Source organism: Phalacrocorax aristotelis, chromosome 1 (genome assembly GCF_949628215.1).
Source record: "Phalacrocorax aristotelis chromosome 1, bGulAri2.1, whole genome shotgun sequence".
NCBI lineage: Eukaryota > Metazoa > Chordata > Aves > Suliformes > Phalacrocoracidae > Phalacrocorax > Phalacrocorax aristotelis.
In genome coordinates, this window is record NC_134276.1 from 97,603,105 (window position 1) to 97,623,743 (window position 20,639).

The window sequence follows — 20,639 nt, forward strand, 5'->3', positions numbered from 1 at the left end:
GCTCAAATTCCTAATTAATTGCAGGTCTTAAAAAAAACCCACATAGACAGAATGCATTAATGTGCATGTGATACAAAACATACAGAAAGCCAGCGTTCGTCTCCTGAAGAGGTTAATACTTTAAATCCAACCTAACTGAATATCCTCTTAGCTTACCAAATGGTCAACATTTCCTCTATATTCATATCTACAATATTCTCAGCTTTGTTGTGACCTCGGTAGTGTTGTGCTGTTGATTTTGACAAACGAACAGAAACGTGTACTATGAATGCAGCCTTCTAACAATTACGTGAAAGTTAATTACTGTTAGAGCTGAAATTTCTCAACTCATAAAGCATTTTTTTTCCTTTGGGAAAGTCAGCTTTCATTTGGTCACTTTTGCATATACGAGCTTTAAAAAAAAAAGTCTTGTCACCATAATTATGAATGCTTCCAGTACGTTAGAAGAAATATGACTAGAAATAAAGAAGCCACAAGCTAAAAATACATATACAGCAAGCATTTCAGAAGGGACTGCCTATCTGCAGTGCCTAACTGTGCATACTTTAAAGGGCCAGCTTTTCACAAGCTGTTGAGTTTGTATAAACAGTTCCCTTCCAGGTGTCTCCATTACAGCTTGATTTTCTTTTGTTTCTCTCTTCTCTCAGTCCTAGTGTTGGTCTCCATTAGGAATGAACTGAGAAAGTCTGATGGACAGGGTTGCTTATGTGACTGGGGGACAGGAATTCCTGATTTAGGAATGCCAGATCATTTTAGCCAGAGGTGGCATCCCTAGATTTTCATCTCCGTGTGCATAGTTGAAAGAACTTCAGGCAGCTGAGCAAAATCCAAGCAGAAAACTTAGGCATCAGAGCGAGGTGGAAGGCGTGAATTCCCTTCATGCACTTTAGACGCCTAAGCGCGTAACTGCCATTGTGGTGGGAGACGGACTTTAAACCGTATTAAATCCAAGTGTAATTTAATTTGGATTTTCCTGATGCCTTGTACATTTGTTGAATAAAAACTTAATGAAACTGCGTACTGCCAACAACGGGTAAGGAGGTGCATATGCTCTACACATACTTGTCTTTCAAAAGGGTTATGAAGTTTAAATCACTAAACAAATACAAAGAAATGCAATGTTATGCTATTTTATTGGGCAGAATTAAGGACAATCAGATTTATATCTTTTCCACTGGAAAATTAATTCTACCTCTTTACAGAAGAGTCTTCCAATACAAAAATCACATGATGCTGGGAAATAGGTCATGCTGCTAAGCAAAGAACAGAACCTTGCACAATGCAAACACACAAACCACAGTCTGCTGCAACTGCAGATCCCTATGCTTTCTCTTGAAATTACATTCGTTATCTTTGGATGCCCTGAGGTGAATTTTAGTTCTGTTCTTCTCACAAGGCACTCGGAGCTAAACCAAACACTCTTGACTTATATTGAAATTGCATTTTTTTCCCCCCCTGTAATCTAAGGGCTGTATCTTGTGCACCTTCTTAAGGAAAGAAATACCCATTAATGTTAGTGGGAGTTTTTCTCCACAAGGAAAGTAGGATCACAGTCATATACATAATTAGATCTGAGGAAATGTTGGATAAATGCATATTTGCAACCTCAAAAGCCGGAGCAAGGCTTGCTCTCCTAGCAGGGCCTGTTTCCCACTGATAACGCAGGGAGCCCAGCTCAGTGTAAACATCTGTACTGTAGATGCTGAGTGTTAGGTGAAATGAAGCGAGCACATGCTGTGTTGTATGGCTGCAGAAGTGTGGGCCTGGAAGGGACCCTGGAGATCACTTAGCCCAATTCTCTTTTGTCTTATCCAAGGGCTACATAACCACCTCGGGTAAAATTAAGGGCTTTTTTTCTTGTAATGCACCCACGGTGATTTCCATTTACAAAGAGAAAGCCTTAGGTTCAGATCTGAGTATCTCTTTACTAGGTTTCCTTTCATGAACTTGCTTATTTTCTCACTTGCATGCATGGAAAGATGCACGTACGTTTGATACTGAATTTTGGTGGCCTGTTCCATCAACCACCTTCTGACAGCTTATGAATCATGCATGGTTCCCAGACGAAGTGTGGAAAAGTCCAGTCCAGCTGATCTATAGAGCGCATCTCTGCAAAGAAATAGGATGGGGTAATGAAAACCCCACTTAACGCATAGGATCAAGGAGACAGTGCCGAGTTTATGGGGGATTCTTAATTCTGAATTTTCTGATAACTGCTGTGGACGTAGGAAATGGATTTGACATTATTTGAGTCTTTAAAGCAATTTTGGAAGCTTAGTCAATTGATTTTCCTTTGCATTGCTGGAACGGTGGATGGGGGCCAAAATGTGAATGCAAATGAAATTCCTCAGCTTCAGGACCGTGCTAGGAGCTTCTCCATCAGCTGCAGTACCTTGCCTTCTAGCTCTCGTGGCACTCGCATACTGTTCAGCTCTGTTATGTTTTTAATGGCAGTCAGCACCGTAGGCAGTGCCTCCGTACTTACAATTGGGTGTTGACAAACCAACATACCTATTTCACACACTGCTCCAGCAAAAACCTATCCACTCAGAGCTCAGCTGTTGCTGCAGGTTTTGGCCAGAGCTGCTGGCGGGCTGCCCTGTTGTGTATAAACACGTAAAACATGAAAAGGATAGTCAGTGATGAGCAACAGGATGGCACGCCAAAGTTCGAGGAGCTGCGTGCCAGCGAGATTCTTCTGACTGCTCCACGTGGTGACAGGCACAATGAAGCACACTTGAAGTGTTTCTACACAAATGCGCGCAGCATGAGGAACAAGCAAGAGGAACTGAAAGCCTTGGCCCAGTCCCAGAGATATGAAATTATTGGCCTAAGTGAAACCTGGTGGGACAAGTCCTGTGACTGGTGTGCCACAATGGATGGTCACAGGCTCTTCAGGAGGGATAGGCAGGGCAGGCGAGGTGAGGGGGTGACACTGTATGTAGCAAAGGAGCTGGAATGCACGGGGCTTGCAGTTGGCGATGGCACAGTTGAGAGCCTCTGGGTAGGGACTAAGGGACAGGCAAATAAAGAAGATGTGGTGGGAGTCTACTATACGCCACCGAGCCAGGATGATGACACTGATGAGGTATTCTTTAAGGAGCTAAGGGATGCCTCTAAGTCATCTGCCCTTGTCCTTATGGGGGACTTCAACTTGCCAGATGTCAGCTGGAATAACACACAGCTGATACAAACAGGTCCAGAAGATTCCTCAACCATCTGGGCAATAACTTCTTGGTACAGGTACTAAGGGAACCAACCAGGAAAGGTGCCTTCCTCAATTTGTTACTTATTAACAGAGAGGATCTCGTGGGACACGTGGCAATTGGTGGCTGCCTTGGCCACAGCAACCATGAAGCAGTCAAGTTTAAAATCTGTGGTAACAGGAGGAAAACTGCCAGCAAGACCTCAGCTCTGGGTATGAGGAGAGCAGGCTTCAGGTTGCTTAGGGAACTACTTAGTAAGGTCCTCCGGGGAAAATCTTTTGAGGGTGCTGGGGTCCATCAATGCCGGTCACTTTTTAAGTACCACTTCCTAAGAGCACAGGAGCAGGCAATTTCAAAATGTAGGAAGTCAAGCAGGCGAGGCAGAAGGCCAGCTTGGCTGAGCAGGGATCTTCTAGAAATAAGTTGAAAAAAGAAAGTATATGGCCAGTGGAAGCAAGGCCAGGTGACATGGGAGGACTACAGAGATGCTGTTCACCACTGTAGGGTGGAAATTCTTGTGCCCAAAGCTCAATTAGAGTTGAAGCTGTCCAGTACTGTGAGGGACAATAAAAAGGGCTTTTTAAAAATATGTTAATGGCAAAAGGCAGGCCAGAAATAACATTGACCTGTTGCTTGGTTAGCACAATCACCTCAAAAACAGGGACATAGGCAAAGCAGAGACATTTAATGCTGTCTTCATCCTGGTCTTCAACATCAATGATGGGCTCTGGAGGTCCCTCTCTGGGCTAGAGAACAATGACTGTGGGAACGATAAACTCCCAGTCAACCCTGAACTTGTGTGGGACTTGCTGTCCCCGCTGGATCCCTATAAGGCGATGGGGCCTGATATGATTTGTCTGAGGGTACTTAAAGAGCTGGCTAATGTCATAGTGAGACCTCTCTCAATGATTTTCCAATGCTTTTGGGAATCTGGCGAAGTCCCAGGTGACTGGAAGCTGGCAAACGTTGTCCCAGTCTTCAAGACGGGCAACAGGGATGACCCCAGTAACTACAGGCCCGTCAGTGTTACTTGTCTGCCTGGCAAAATTATGGAGAACATTATTCTGGGAGATATTGAAAAACACCTGACAGACAACGCAGTCATTGGCCCCAGCTAGCATGGGTTCACTAGGGGAAAGTCCTGCCTAATAAACTTAATTTCTTTCTATGACAAGGTTACCCACCTAGCTGATCAAGGGAAGCAAGTCAACGTAATCTTTTTGGATTTCAGTAAAGCTTTCGATACTGTCTCTCACAGTATCCGCCTGGACAAAATGTCCAGTGTACAGCTGGATAAACACATAATGCAGTGGGTGAGCAGCTGGCTGATGGGTCGGGCTCAAAGGGTTACAGTAAATGGGGTTACATCAGGCTGGCAGCCAGTCACTAGTGGGGTTCTGCAGGGATCCATCTTGGGGCCGGTGTCCTTTAATCTCTTTGTTAATGACTTGGGTGCAGCATTTGAAGGAATACTAATTAAGTTTGCTGATGACACAAAATTGGGAGGAGCTGTTGACACTCTCGAGGGCAGAGAGGCCCTGCAGAGGGATCTAGACAGACTGGATAGCTGGGCAATCACCAACCGTATGAAGTTTAACAAGGGCAAGTGCTGGATTCTGCACCTTGGGCACAGCAACCCTGGATGTTCATACAGACTGGGGAGCGAGAGGCTGGAGAGCAGCTCTGCTGAGAGGGACCTGGGGGTTCTGGTCAATGGCAAGTTGAACATGAGCCAACAGCGTGCCCTGGCAGCCAAGAGGGCCAACCGTGCCCTGGGGTGCATCAAGTGCTGCAATGCAGCCGGTCGAGGGAGGGGACTGTCCTGCTCTGCTCTGCGCTGGTGCGGCCTCACCTTGAGTGCTGTGTGCAGTTTTGGGCACCACAGTATATTAAGGATATAAAGCTACCGGGAAGTGTCCAGAGGAGGGCCACAAAGTTGATGGAGGGTTTAGGGGAGAAACCCTATGAGGAGCAGCTAAAGTCTCTTGGTTTGTTCAGCCTGGAGAAGAGGAGGCTGAGGGCAGACCTCGTTGTGGTCTACAGCCTCTTCACAAGGGGAGGAGGAGGGGCAGGTGCTGATCTCTTCTCTCTGGTGGCCAATGATAGGGCCCGAGTGAATGGCAGGGAGATGTGCCAGGGGAGGTTTAGGTTGGATATTAGGAAAAGGTTCTTCACCCAGAGGGTGGTGGAGCACTGGAACAGGCTCCCCAGGGAAGTAGTCACAGTGCCAATCCTGATGATATTCAAGAAGCATTTGGACAATGCCCTCAGACTCATGGTATGAACTTTGGTGTTGTCCTGTGCAGGGACGGGAGTTGGACTCAATGATCTGTGCGGGTCCCTTCCAACTGAAGACATTCTATGATTCTATGATACTATGAAAAGATAAAGACTGCAATGTGCTAGGTCCCTGATATAGGTGAAAACTTGATTTCCTGCCTCTGTGTGGAAGAAGTTTCTTCTTCCTGGTTTTGGAAGCTTTTGCACTTCAGTAAGATGCTGTTACATGGAAGGGGATATGCTTTCCCACTATGGTTTTTGATATACTTCAAAATGCTTTTCTTGAGTAATGCACATCTTTGCCAGCCTGAAACTCAATAAACATGCTTTTAAAAGGACAAGGATTTAGTGGTATTGTTGTATGTATTGTAAAATACATCTCTCTTGATTTATTAATGTATGAATGAAGCCAGAAAGGATTGTCCAATATTATCTGTCATCATTGTATACAATCCCTGATCTATGGACCTGACTTCTTACTTGGTTTCTCAGATGCGGCTTTGGTGACACTAGCAGAATTGGACTGATATTACAAGAATATACCCAAGAGGAAAACAAGACCCTATTTGTGCCATCAGTTAATGTCATAGGCTAAGGGTATTAGATAACCACCCAAACCCAGGTGGGAACTAGTATGCAAGGTTGTGGCAACATTTACGTCAAACGGGCTTATTTGTGCGGTTTTTATACAGTCTTTCTGTATGTGTTAATCTTTCCACATGAGTAGTTTTCCCAAGACATATTGAAATGAAAATTGAATGTCACAGTATCTGTTTAGTCTGTACATCTGTTACTGATGCTCTGGTTTACATAATACTGGTGAATTGTTGTGCAGTGCGAGTACACAGTTTTTTATTGCAGATTTCCATACAATTGTCACATTGCTGGCACTAAGTAGAGAAGAGAAGGCAGCCAGTGGACATCCCCCTCCCACCCTGCAGCGAGTGTGAAAGGCATTTATAATTCACATAGCCTTAGAAATCCCATGGCCAATGGAGCGTTGCTTCAAAATCTGCATTCAAAATCTACATTCACGAACCACAAGTTCTGAGAAATGCCAGTTTCACAGTCATGTTACAGCCTGGATTTGCCAGAAATGGAAATGAGAGTAAGGTATGGCAGATTTGGTGTCATCAGCAGCGCTTTAGCGTATCTGCAGTTGGGAAGGAACGTTTGAAAGCATTCGTGTCAGAAGAGAAAAGCAGCGATTACTGATAGGGAGTCTCTGAGGCAGATCCAAGTGGATCATCATATGAAGCAGTCTGTCTTTGCTGTCAGTTGAAAAAAAAACTTATTTGAAAGAACCAGGGATTCATGAAGTGCTGGTTAAGTGTAATTCACAGCAATCAAATGCCCAAGTAAGAAAATCTGCTGCAAAGAAAATGGACAACAGGTGCTTCACAAGTTTCAGTAGGGAGATTGGGGCTGCAAAAGTCTGTTATTGTTGTGCTTGCTCTCATATATACACAGGGAATGAAGAGATCATTATAGCAAAATAAGTGTGGGACTGGTAATCTGGAGTCTAGATTAGAAAGCGCTTCTTAACGCAAATGTTTTCCAGTTATAAATAGTATATCTGTTATTCCAAGTGCAAGAAGTGTGACTGGCTTCACAGTAAGATTTATACCTCTATGAAATCAGATATATGAGTCTGTTATTAAAGGATTCATGGAAGAAGCTCTTTCCATCGTAAACCAGAGCCTGAGTTTGGGGGACAACTCTGAAACATCCTTGTCAAGACAGAAAAAAAAAATACATCCAGATAACTTGTTTCTAATACACTTGCTATAGATAATCTGGTGGTAAAGACAGTTAACATTTCAAAGCTTAAACCAATCAAATCCAAAGCAACATACAGGCAAGAGGTTTTGAGTAGAGTAGTGCTATGGCTAAGAGTTGACTTCACTACTAACACCATGTGAATCACTATGAGAAAGGGGACAGGCAGAAGAGAACAGGAGGCCCACTGAAACCATCCCAGGAAACAGCTCTACATTACAGAGTGAATCTAATCAAAAGGATGAGGGGATATTCACAGATCTTCCAGAAGATCTCGACATATAAGCACTCCAGAAGGGAGGCTGGAAGTTGTAGATTTGACATGGCATTTGACATTTGCAAGGAGAGACTGATAATGGCACTGCAAGAAGCAAAGGATACTCCTCTTCCATAACACACCCACGAGGCACATTGTCTAAGAACAGAGACCTTTTTACTATAGCCCTATTTATAAGTAAGGATTAATCAGATTTTCACTTGAAGAATGGAAAAGATACTAGCAAGAAGCTGCATGACAAAATTCACTACCCCACACATGAATCCTGCTTCAGTCTCACCAAAGACCACTGAGGGGAAACTGAGCTTTATAAATCATCACAGGAGGCTACACAGAGACGTACTATTTCTCACATTCTTCAGGATGATGGGACTAAATTAATCATCACTAAAAACAAGCTTTGCATGGTGCCTTGGATTCAGCAATGCTGTACTGCACTGGAGTATTGGAAAACTGCTGCTGCTTTCTTGGTTTTGTTTTTTTTTCTGAAACACAGTCCTGGGCAAGACTCACTGACAATAATAATAATAATGCATATTCCCTCTTGAGTGGCTTTTGGGATGAGACACAGCTCACGTTTCTTCAGGCAGCACAGTCTCAGGAGCCCTACTGTTTACAGACTTTTTGCAGGCTTGGATAATCATGGGGCTTCCCACCAGAAACTGTGGGATTCCCATGTCGCAGTGCAAAGTGCAGCGGCTGGTGCCACTGGGTGCTGCCAGACTCTCGTCTGTGCCAAACACGGATGCAGGGAGAGCCAGGAGACAAGAATTAACTCTAGCCACTTATTACTATGCAACAGCTGCCAGCACTCAGCATGCCTTGGATGGGTGCTTGGAAGTGGGAAACTGGAGACAGTCCCTGGGATGGGACCGGCTGTGCTGGCTGGATCCTCAAGGGATATGCAGGCAGGTGAACCCTGTGTGACAGGCTCACCGCAAACCAAAGCCACCCTCAGGCTGGTGAGATGGAATAGTAACTGATGGATGAGAACACATTAGCAAGCAGACCAAAGTGCACCGAGCTGTGCAAGTTATCCGTCCAGACCAGGCCAAAGTCTTATGATAGACAGCTGTATAGTGTGTGCACTAGTTAATTCCAGTGGAGATTTGAAGGAGAAGAAAAATTCCAGTGTTGCTTGAACTATGGATCTTGTGTAATAGAAGTACTTTGCAGTATACATTACAGGCTCTCACAAGGGAAGATTAATATGTCATTTGCTTATGGTGCATTTAAACAAAGAATATGGTTACTTGTATTAAAATTTTCTCTTTTAACTATAAGTATTTGAAGTTTAATCATTATTGCACCAAATACATTTATCACTGATGGATGTTACCACAAAAAATATTAATTACTAATAAACTACAACAAAGAGGAGGTTATCATATCTAAACCAAAACATAGATGTCTCCAAAAAACATCTTTAGAATTTGCTGCGTTTAGTGATACTGAGAGTTGAAATTTTCAAACTTGTCTCTTCGCATGACCCGTAAAGAGTAAAAGAAGCAGCATGGTCTGGCTTTGCTCTTATTGCATTACCATCTCAACATAATTTCATGAAGAGACACTTGCCCGTGTTAAAAATGACAGTATCCTCAAAATGTGAAGTAAAAAAAAAAAGAATACATGGCAAGATGTTACAACCAGCAGCTGTTCAGTACTGGAATAAGTGTCGTTGAAAGATTTTCAAATTCATAAAATATGAAGAAGTCCAATTACTTGAGCAATTAGAATATCTGAAAAATACCTTCTGGTTTTTTTTTAAGTTAGAGGAAAGGAGTGGGTAGTCTTTCCTTTGTTTAATAATTTAAACACAGACAGGTACCACTGAAGGTTCTATAGCAAATAACTCAAATATGAAATATTGGCTTTCACACAGTTTTAAATGAGTTCCATTCTTTATCAAAAATCCTTGGCACAAATTAGTATCAAATTCATTTTCTTTTTTACTGACATTATACCAGTATATTAAGAATGTAAAAATTAATTATTTGGATAAATGCATTAAAGGTAGGTAATTATTTTAGTAAGTATACATACAGATTCTATTTGTAAGAAAGATGTATGAAGTTGTGTAAAACTATATATGATTGCATAATGACTTGCATAATGAATTGCATAATTAATAATTTCAATGCAATAATCATCAACTTCTCCAAATGAAAAGAGCAAAAAGATGAAGGACAAAAAAAGATTAAGATTGATTATATAGATCAGTGAACATCCAACTATGCCTTAAGTCATGAGCTAAATGACTATGGATTCAAAATAGAATAACTGAGTACCACAATTTCCAATCTATGATAAACTTGTGTCTATAAAAAAGGGCTTTTTTCCTCATACAGAATTTGATATGGGAATATTTCCTGCAACAGAGCTTTTAAAATGCTGACTGTTGAAACGCTAAAGATGTGATACAGGCACGTACACATACACCTGAATAAATGCAGGTACATTTTGCCTGGCTCGCAGCTCCCAGTTACCTTTGAGACAGAAGAAATACGTAGACTGGAGATGAGCAAACTGCATCCCTCACCTTGCAGGCAGCCCAGGCAGCCTCTCGCCTGCAGGCTGTAAAACACAGCCCAGGGAGCCAGACGGGGCACAGAAAGGAAGGCTCAGATGCACGGGTAGCACAACCGCCTGCGCACCTACTGCAGTGTGCTGCAGGGAGCCACAGCCTCGCCCAGGGCTGCCCGCTCTGGCTGGGTTTGCATCACACGTCTGGGGAAAAGAGGTGTGACAAAACGAGAGAGAAACTAGTCGAAACGAGCCATCGATCACAACCTCTTGTGCCTTCCAGCCGGCTGAACAATTTCAAGTCATGGCTGAAAGCTGAGCTATGTGTCATGGCTCCTGGCACGCTGAAAGGTCACCTTAGAGGTACAGTGCTGTGATGCCATCAGCTTTTCCCAACTTATTTAAGTGATAATAAAACACAAGGGAGAAACAAATCAGGTTGGACTAGATGATCCCTGAGGTCCCTCCCAACCTGGGATTCTGTGAAATCCTTCTGGTTTGGATCCTGGAACAAAAAATTATTGTCCTAATGTCATATATCAACCCGCTTTTGTTTCATGTGTGTGCAGACCAGCTTTCCAGTTGTAGGACTAACAGTTGGAAGTAGTGAGAATGTAGATAGTAAAGTTAATATCCTGCTTTTCTCCTTTCAGATCAACAAAATAGTACTTTCTTACAATATATTCCACCGTGCAGTTTACAGAACAAGTATTGATGATTTGAGTGTTTCATAAAACGGTCTGAACATGGGGTTTTGGGAAAAACAGTAGAAGCTTCCATTTCCAGCTGGGAAAGAGCTCATTAAAAGGCATAAGGTCAGCTTAAATTCTGCCAAGAGGGAGAAACAAGAAGGCAAAAATATCCCAAGGTAGGCTGTTACTGGTATGGGTTATTTGCCTTGCTTTAAATTTAAGACATATTTAACACAGGGGGTGTTTTCGGTTACTCTTTGGAGACTTTAAAAAGAAATCTACTCCGCTTTTTATAATTTTTCCTTGGGTGTCGTTGCTCAGGACTACTGAGTTCTGCTGTTACAGCAGTCATTAAATCAGAGGATGATGCACACCAGCATCTCCATGTTTATTTACCTACTTATACACTTGGGATGGTCTTCCTAGTTTTTAGTTTTAATTATTTTACTGTGAAGTACAGTGGGACACCTGTGCCTGAAAAATGTCTCCTGTGCCACTTGATTGCCTTTTAAGTAAATTCTCCCAAGCTGCCCCAGTGTGGCCACCGCACTAGTTAAATGGAAAGGCAATCCTAAATTCACTCAAGGATGTTCAACATACTGAACTTACCCTTCCCTGCTGCGTTTCTTGCTGCTGGTAACTGGCTTGTCTCATCAAGCAGTGCTCCACAACCTTGGCCCTGTCGCTGGTCCATATAGACAGCTTATTGGGGAGGGGGGATACAGACACCTTCTCACGGTGGCTATCTGCATGGAGGTGGTTTTTACCTTGTTGCATGCAGGTGTATTTTAACTCAGATTTGCTCCCTGTGAGCCTGATTCAACACCTATTAAAGCAATGGGAACCCTTGCACTGACCACGTTAGGAGGTGCAGCAGGCTTGGGCTGCTTGGGTTTGGGTTGTTAACAGGTTTTCAGAGCTTCACCAGCAATGTTGGACTACCAAGTGCTGTACCTGTGTAGGGAGTTTCTGGCCATCAGCATGGGATGACACAGAAGAGAGGAGCTTTGCTTAAGTTATGCTTTGAAATGTCACTGGGATAAGAGGAAATACCTGCAGTCTTGAGTTAAATATTTCCTAGGCTCACTGCCGGAAGCTCATATGCATCTATGATGATAATATATGGATATACCTAACTATTCCCTTAACAGCATTAAATTTTATAGCTCTTGTTTTACAAAACCTACTGTTCAAAGTAGTCTGAAATTATTAAGTGAGGAGTTTAAGGGCAGTTTCTCTCAGAAGAAAAAATGAAACCCAGCAACACAGACAAATGTAGTGCAGAAAACCAGAAACAATTAAGACAGGTCTTAAGAAAGATTAATTCAGTGTAATTGCCTTGTCAGAAAGAGGAAGGGAATGTCATGTTCATGTCGTTTTTCTCTTCCCCTAAATCAAGAAATGGAATTAAGTGAAACTGATGCAATCACAGCTCCCATTTGGCCACAATATTGCGGCTGTGCCAAACAGTGACAGCTGTAATCTCTGCCACGCATACGGCCGTGGCACAGCGCAGGGAGTGCGGGAGGCAGCTCCAAGGAGCCCTGTATTACAGCTCTCTCCAAAGAAAATACCTTCATTTTCCCTTTCTTTCTTTTCCATTTTGTGTACACTAAGTATTTTTGCGTGGTAGTGTTATATTCTATAATGTGTCAGAAACTATGCACAAATATTTACAGTAAATAGACACAGTATATGGCAGTTTTGTTTGCCATTTGCCTGAATTCACCCACTAGTTAAAATTAAGAAAAGGTTCATATTAAATTGAAGGGCAAAAGATGCTTTCTGAACACAGGCACAAAGGAACGAATCATGGAGAGAGGAGGGGAAGGAGGTGGTCTTGGCAGCCAAAGGGATGAAGTGGTGTTTTGTGTGGTGAGGGTGAGCAGAGGCCCACAAGCTGAGGGAAGATGGTCTGGGGAATTCTGCACAGCCGGAAGTCATTATTAGGAAGCAAATAATAACTGATGAGACACTTGATCAAAGACAGCGAAGAGTGGCATGGCATAAAATTGTTGACGACTGTTCAACAGTCAAGTTGGCTTTCAAAACGGCAATCTGGCTACCCAAGAAAGACAGGCAATACCTGTTGGGAAGTTCACTCTAAGAAAAAGGAAACCAACATCCTGCCCAAGGCAAACACAGAGGCCACAGAAGTAGTGCTCTTCCTCTCCTGGGGCTGAGCCTCGTGATGTAACCCAGACTACACAGCCTGCCAAACTCAATAGGCCATTCATTTTTAACAGCGCACACCAGCGTTAGCATCACAGCCTCACATGACACGTAACAAATTTTAGGACCTTTGAGGAATTTGGAGGCTACTGAAAGAAAATAATTTCTGAATTAGGAAGGGGAGCCTGGACAGGCAGCGGCTTTGGATACGAGGCACACCTAGCAAGTGTGGTGTGAGCTGAGGGAGTCAGTTTTGATGCTCCAACTTGTATGTAGGCAGAAACCTGTGCAGTCAGGGTGGCCTTATTGCAGCTGAAGGAGGTCTGTCTTCCAAGGAAGTAAAACTGACTGAATCATTCAGGAGGGCAACATGGTAACAACTAATGGGAAAGAAGAAAAACCAGATAAGCATTGGTTTAGCACAAAACCATGCCTGAAGACAAATTTAATCAAGATGCCACAGACATAACAAGAATAATATCTTCAGTTTCCTATACATCAGCTCTTGATGACTGGGTAATAAATAAGATCTGGGATTTCTGAAGTAGCTCATGCTGTTTAGCTTAATAAGGGAAGAGTGATAATTAGATCATAGGCTGTAAATATCCATCTACATGGGAACAAAAATCTGCTAAGTGAGGGCTCTTCAAACAGAAAAGTCCAATTGACTATCTAAAGCTATAAACTCAAACTGAAAATGACATGTAAAATCTGAAAAATGAGGCTAGATAACCATTACCAAGCTGTACTAATGTTGGCTTTCCTGTTTCTGGCAATCCATTAGAAAGCTGTACCAATGGCTGTGGTGGATTTCCTACTTCTGACAATCTTGAAGTTGAAAAAAAAGCTGTGTTTGTTTGGAGTTTTTTAGTGGGTTTTTCCCCAAAAGACATGGTTCTAACATAGTTTTGGGGAAAGTAGATTGTGTTATAGAGATGCTCACCCTACGTAATCACAACTCCACTCAATTTATAATGTGCAAATCCCTCTTTTGTGCAAACTCATCCATTCAAGGTGCTTAGCAGGATCGGTCACAGGTTAAAGGGCTAAATTTCTGTGGGAACTGCTTGTCAAATATTGGCAGCACTTCACTAAGGCATCCTCATTAAATATAGTTCCCTTTAAAGTCACAAACGTGTGTGAGAAAGACCCAGAAACATGCAGACCATCACTGGTAAAATTACAATTTTCTGTAGAGATTTTTCTCAACTAGGTATAAACAGAAAGAAACTTAAATTGTTCAAAAGACAAAGGGGAAGGTCTGCAGTTGAAATTAACTGTCACATCCATCGAATCTATGGACAAAAACCTAGTAGTTTACACTAATCAAGAATTATTCCCAAATTCCCACCTGTCACAAATAGATAGGCTGGGCTAAACAGACCATAATAAGTAACAAGAGGATAGAGGCAATCGGACAGAGGTTGAAGGGGAGGCTAAAAGCTTGATAATTGATGTTTTAGAAAAAGAAGAAAAGTTTCAGCAGACACTGGCCAGTAGCTTAATCCAGCCCCAGCATAAGTGAATACATCTCTAGCCTCCTACAGTGAGTACTGTGGATGAGGCGGTTGCGCAGTAAGATGGGCCAATAGCACTGCCCGGTCATGCAAAGTGTGAACACATCTGGGATCTGCCTTAATCTGCAAAAAATCGGGGCAGCGATCCAATCAAAAGGAGCAGTTTTCTGCCTCTATTCTCCCTCCCCATCAAGGCATGGAGAAGCACGTTACTACAGAGTATAGGGCCCAAGGGTTTGTGCAAACACGCATGACCATCGGTGGCATATGAAGTATATGTCCTTCTATAAGAATAGACTACCCTATAGGACTACCAAAACATGGAGTGCATTCCTTGGGTTATTTCTACACCCTATTTTTGCAGCTTTTCAGAACAGTGCCAGAGTCCCTCTTCTTAATACAGATTCAATCAAAAGCAAACCGCTCTTGGGCTTTTGGGAAAGGGAGTCCACATCTGAATTTTGCACATGATTTGAAATGTGAGATTGAAGTAACTTTCTATGAGATTTGCTTCCAGAATGGAGGCACTATTGATTGTGCAGCAAGGTTCAAAATCAAATTAAATGCGTTGATTTGCTCCTAGAAAAATCATGTACAAAAGAAGCTGTTTCTCTAAGTGAGTCTCCTAAAATTAAAAGAGAACGAAAGAAATTCCCATTGCTTAATAAAAACTCTTCCTATCTGACAGAGTCTTTGTCTCTTTAGAGAGAATTATTTTTAGCTCTGATTGTGAAGAATACTAGTGGAACAGCTCTTGTGTGAGTCACAGCAGGTAAGCAGCAATGCTAAAAACGTAGCTAGGATTTTGCTAAGTTGCTGGGACGGTAGCAAAGGTGATGTTGTGTCACCTAGGAAGATAAAAATTATGCACTTTTTACAAATTCAGACTAAAATGTGATAGCAGTCAGACTTTGAGAAGGAACATTTCTACCCATTGTATCAAACTGAATCTGGTTTTCTGCCCTAGTACAGCCTGATATATTTTGGGATATTTTCTTACCAATCTTTTTTCTCCTCTTCTAGGAATGTAACAAACCAGTCAGCTTACAGCATTATACATCAGCAGCCAAGGAGGGAACAGGGAATAAGACATTTCTACCAGTTCCATTTGCAAAAGTCATATTAATCAAAATCAAGCACTGTGGTACTTTTAAGCAGCCATGGCTGCTGAACCCTGGAGCTTTAACTTGTCATTTAAACAGTGGGGTTACTGCTTGTGTAAGCAGTCGTGTCTGAGCTCGCCGTAATTTGGGAAAACAAAAATGTGAAGTAAAACTCCCCTTTTATTTCCCTTATTCTGTCTCAATTAGAAAGGCTGTGATTCCCAGGGTGAGATCCTGCTGAGCAATACCGTCATAGTATTTGCTTTTCATTCAGCACAATTAACAGGTGATTTGCAGCAATGCATGGTGGTGAGGGCGATTTCCTCCCCACGCGCTGCCCAAAGCCTTGCCCAGGGTGCCAACCCTGTGTCTTGGAGCAAAGCATGGGTCCTGAGCCCTTGAAGTAATGCTAGGATCAGGGTCAGAGCAATAATTCCCTAGGGCTATGGGAACCCCTGCCCCACCTGCCACAAAATCCCTGCTGGAAGGAACTCTGGTGGGAAAGGGGTCAGCTGGAGAGAGTTCCCACCGTGGGCAAGGGACAGTCTTGTTTGGAGGTGGCCACGGTAGGAGAGCATGCCTTTGGGAGCTAGGCATATATATAAAGAGAAAGAAGGGATAATCAATGAACACATGTGGGGTAGCTGGAGAAGAGAGGAACAGGTGGATGAGGTGGAATGACATAGCTGTGACATACAAAAAGGAAGGGGAAAATGCACACAGCTTGTGCGTACAACCAGCCCAAGCCCTTGGCATTTGCTCCCCTTCTCTCCCAGCCCCTTTGGGCTGTACCCTCAGCTAGGCTAATGCAGCACACCCAGGCAGAAGGCAATTAAACTTCCCTCTGTGCACCAGCGGGGACTCTTTATTGCTTCAGAAGGCACGCTCCCCAGGGCCTAAATTGAGCCTTAATCTACAATTGAGCAGCACTATAGGGGCTCTGCTCTTGACTGGAGTATCTGGGAATTATTGCAATGTAAACAATAATTTCATAAAATTAATGTAAGCATGTTGTTAGATTGCAGAGTCACATATTACTGTTTAACAATCCTGGCGCAAAGTTGCTTATGCATAGTCTTGCAAAGGGTTTAATTGGGAGGGCTAGATAGCTGTGGAGGGTATTACTCAGACATTTCCTCTGAGGGTAATATGGGTTGCTCTGTCAACAACCCAGTAGATCCATATGGAGGATTCCGCATTAAAACTGGCTATTATTTGAGGCTCTTCAGAGAATTTGCTTGCTTTGCTTTTTAAATATGGACACAAGAGAAAAGGGAAACCTGTTTCTGAAAAGTTTCACTGTTGTCACTTGTGGGAGTAGTTTTTCTTTCATTTTGCTGTGGCTGCATACTGTTTTCCTCCTTGGTAAAGCAGTTTTAAAATATACAGGCTAAAAAAGGGCAGACAGTGCGTGTTTTTATTAAGTATTACTAGTTACTGCAGAGGGCTTATGATTTGGATAAATTTCCCAGGTGAAACCTTGACCTCACAGTGGTCAGGAACAACTCTCCGCTGACTTTGTGGGCTGAACAGGGGGAAAGCAGTCTCATGGCACGATATTGTTGGTGCATCCTCTTTTCCAGAGATACTATTTCAACACAACCCACATCGAGCAAGTCTAAGCAAACCTTAGCCTGACTTTCGGTTTTACACTTGAAGGTCACAAGTCTCAGTTTTGTTTAATCTGCACACGGACCTACTTCTAGAATGGTGGACTCTTCCCACAAGCTCATCTGGTGTCTTATCTCTAACGTCCAGGAAATGAGCCTCCCCACTACTGTCATACTGCTATGTTAAGAAAGAGGTTTGGTAAGATATTGAGAATGAAAACCGTACATGACTTTGTTAATTAAAAAAAAAATAAGAAAACCAAGAAGCTAGCATAGGCCATCGTCATGCTGAGAGATACTGAAGGGTTGTGGTAATCAGAAGACTCCAGAGGGCACCAAAGCTACCGTACTGTAAAACTGATGGATGTCAGGATTGTATACGTTGACCTTTTGCTTACGTATTATGATGACTTTCTGTTGTTACCCATCACCTGTCACCTATGCAGATATTCCCAAATTTGAGTAACAAACTAGAAATTCGTGATGAATTAGAACTGCAAGGACTGCCGCAGTAATCAGCAAGACTCTTATTTCCACACCTTTCCTGTTTTGCATTAAAGTAGTTTTGCATTAAAGTAATTTTTGTGACAAGATAATTACTTTTTTCTTTTCCTAATGAGTTCGTTCAACCAGCTTGGTAAATGATATGTGCACATTCCAAATTCTGCTTATTTACAGCACTGATGGGCACCTCTATAAATGTCTAGCTTAATTTTGTAGTGAGTTATGGGTGGTGGAGGCCACAAATAAAGTCATCCTTTATTAGCCTTGACTCAAAAGCTGTGACAGTGATTGCTATAAGGCAATAGAAATTGAGCAGGATGTTGTCAAAACACAACAATGACAATAAGAAATGTAAGTATTTTTGATACCTGGAGACCAGACAATCTGTGCAGGCTCTGTATCTTGTTGTATACATTTGTAATACTTCTCTCCGTGCATCCTGTTGGCTGCAGGAAACTTAAGACTACAGAAAACTTGACTCTAACTCTCAGCAGGTGACTACTCCCCAAAAGTGCAGCATTAATTTGTACTGCTGATCGTGAATAAATAACTGTCATGGTTTTAGCAGGGATGGAGTTAATTTTCTTCCTAGTAGCTGGCATAGTGCTGTGCTTTGGAATTAGTATGAAAATAATGTTGATAACACACTGATGTTTTAGTTGTTGCTAAGTAGTACTTGTACTAGTCAAGAATTTTCCCAGCTTCCCATGCCCTGCCGGGTGCACAAGAAGCCGGGAGGGGAGGGGGCACAGCCAAGACAGCTGATCCAAACTGACCAAAGGGATATTCCATACCATATGATGTCATGCTCAGTATATTAACTGGGGGGAGTTGGCTGGGGGGAAGCAGTGATTGCAGCTCGGGGACTGGCGGCGTCAGTCAGTGGGTGGTGAGCTGTTGCATTGCTTGTTTGGTTGGTTTTTTCCTCCCTCCACAGGTTTCATATCTCTCTCACACACACATTATTTTAATTTTAATTATATTATTGTTGTTATTATTATTATTACTATTACTGTTTTATTTTAATTATTAAACTGATCTTAACCCATTATTTTTCTTACTTTTGCTCTTCCTATTCTCTCCTCCATCCCACTGGGGTGGGGGGAGTGAGCGAGCAGCTGTGTGGTGCTTAGTTGTTGACCATGACAATAACTCATTGAAGAAAATATGTATTAACAGTAACATAACACAGGAAATGTTTGAGTGGAGGCCAGGTAACAAACCACAGCAACATTCACAGTCTTTGCAAAGAGCCTGCGTGTTTATCTCGTGCTCTTTCCCTACCTGCTATTGTCCAGAGCTGGAGACAGGGTGTTAGGCTAGGCAGACCTTTGGTCTGACACATGTACGTACGTGTGCTTACACACAAGCACCAAACCACTCATTCCTCTCTGCTTCCCGCTTGCATGTCCCTTGCTCCTTTCCCACCTTGTTTACAATGCCCTGGCACGCACTAGCCCCCGCTCCCCCCAAGTATGCATGCCTTCAATGGAGTAAACAGTTACCTGTAGTTAGAAATTTGTCTTTTGAGAGGTATTCCCATCCAGGAAGGGGGCAACTAGACCAGGAGCTTACAGGGAACAGTGAGCAGGATGTTGAGGAGCATGATGAGATACAAAGCAGACCAGAAGCCAGGCGGAATAATCCTGAGACTCTGCATGCTACATGACAGCTGAGTAAAAGTGTGCTGAAGGAGCTGAAGCCATGAGGCTATGAGGGGAACCGCATCAGGGAGAGGCTGGGGGGACAAGGCAGGGCAGGAGCAGGAGCCAGGTCAGCAGTTCAGGCGCAGGTGCAGTTAGGTGCCAGGCTGAGCAGCAGCATGCCGGGGCAGTCACCCCAACTAGCAGCTGAGCAAGCAGCCTAAAAGCAAAGCTCCTAGGCAGCGCTCAGAAACCACACTGTACAGTGGTCGCCTTCAGCACAAAGGAGACAAGGCTTGACAGAGGCTGATGGCTTTTCCATAGGAGAAGCCCATTTCCCACCAGCCCTGAGGGCAAGTTTGTTGTCTGTAGAGGAAAAGGGGGCAGGAGGCTGGTGACAGCTGTCTAAGCCCAGCCCTGCTCTCACAGCCCAGCAGACCCCTGGAGAAGAGCCCATCAACACCATTAGCCATCCCAGATAGCACCATTAGCTATCTGGGGAGTGACAAATTCTCCCGCTGCCTACCCCCTGCTCTGAATAGGAGGGTGGTCATATAACTTTCACCATCTTCTATCTCAGCAGAGCTTTGACAAGGGGATCCAGCTTTTCTCTGGCTATCACTGGACAGTCCCTGCCCCACAAGCAGAGGGGGCTGAGGAATCCAACTACCCACTTATCTTGACCTTCCCTGCAGCCACTGAGCAGGAGGAGTGTTTCTCCTTGGAGCATGTAGCTTAAATCATGGAGAGGTTTGCAAACAGGAATTTTGGCAACACCAATCCAACAGCGCCTGGTGAAGGTAGAAGTGCCTCTTGCACAGAGGAGACAACTCCGCTGCTCTCTGTCCCAGCAAGAACAGGGGTATCCAGAAAACAAAGCTGAGGAGTTCCTTGTACACAGGCACCAGGGCTTTGTGTCTAGTCACATCTCCTCTGAGGAGCCAAAGGAAAAAAATCACAGTACATATGCTTAGCCCACTCATCAGTTGAAAAGGGCAATGTGAGGTGAATAGCTAGAAATATTGTTGCAAGATGACCAAGAAAAAAAAACTATATCATTTGTGCGGTTCAGAAAAGACAGAATCTCATTGCTCCCTTCTTGGGTGATAGGTGTAAGCGGTAGATCTATAGCCACACTGTCCTGCACAAGCCCCTGAAACTCAGTCTCTTTTTCCTAATGTAGCAAGTCTCCTAAGAAAGATGAAAATGCAGTAACTTGTATATAGCTCCAAACCTGCTAACCTACTGCAAGCAAGACAAGCATTACACTGCAACAGCTAGAATGGTGCCTCTGCACATGTAGCCAAAACTCAGCAATGTTAGAGACCAAGTA

At 43.2% G+C, this 20,639-nt stretch overlaps 1 long non-coding RNA gene across 1 annotated transcript; it reads right to left on the reverse strand.

The window, feature by feature from the left end:
• Positions 1–1,114: 1,114 nt before the first annotated feature.
• Positions 1,115–19,395, reverse strand: LOC142052129 (uncharacterized). Its single transcript, XR_012658730.1, has 2 exons — positions 19,169–19,395; positions 1,115–2,109 (listed from the first exon to the last, which is right to left on the reverse strand). It is a non-coding gene; the product is annotated as an uncharacterized LOC142052129 (long non-coding RNA).
• Positions 19,396–20,639: the final 1,244 nt, after the last annotated feature.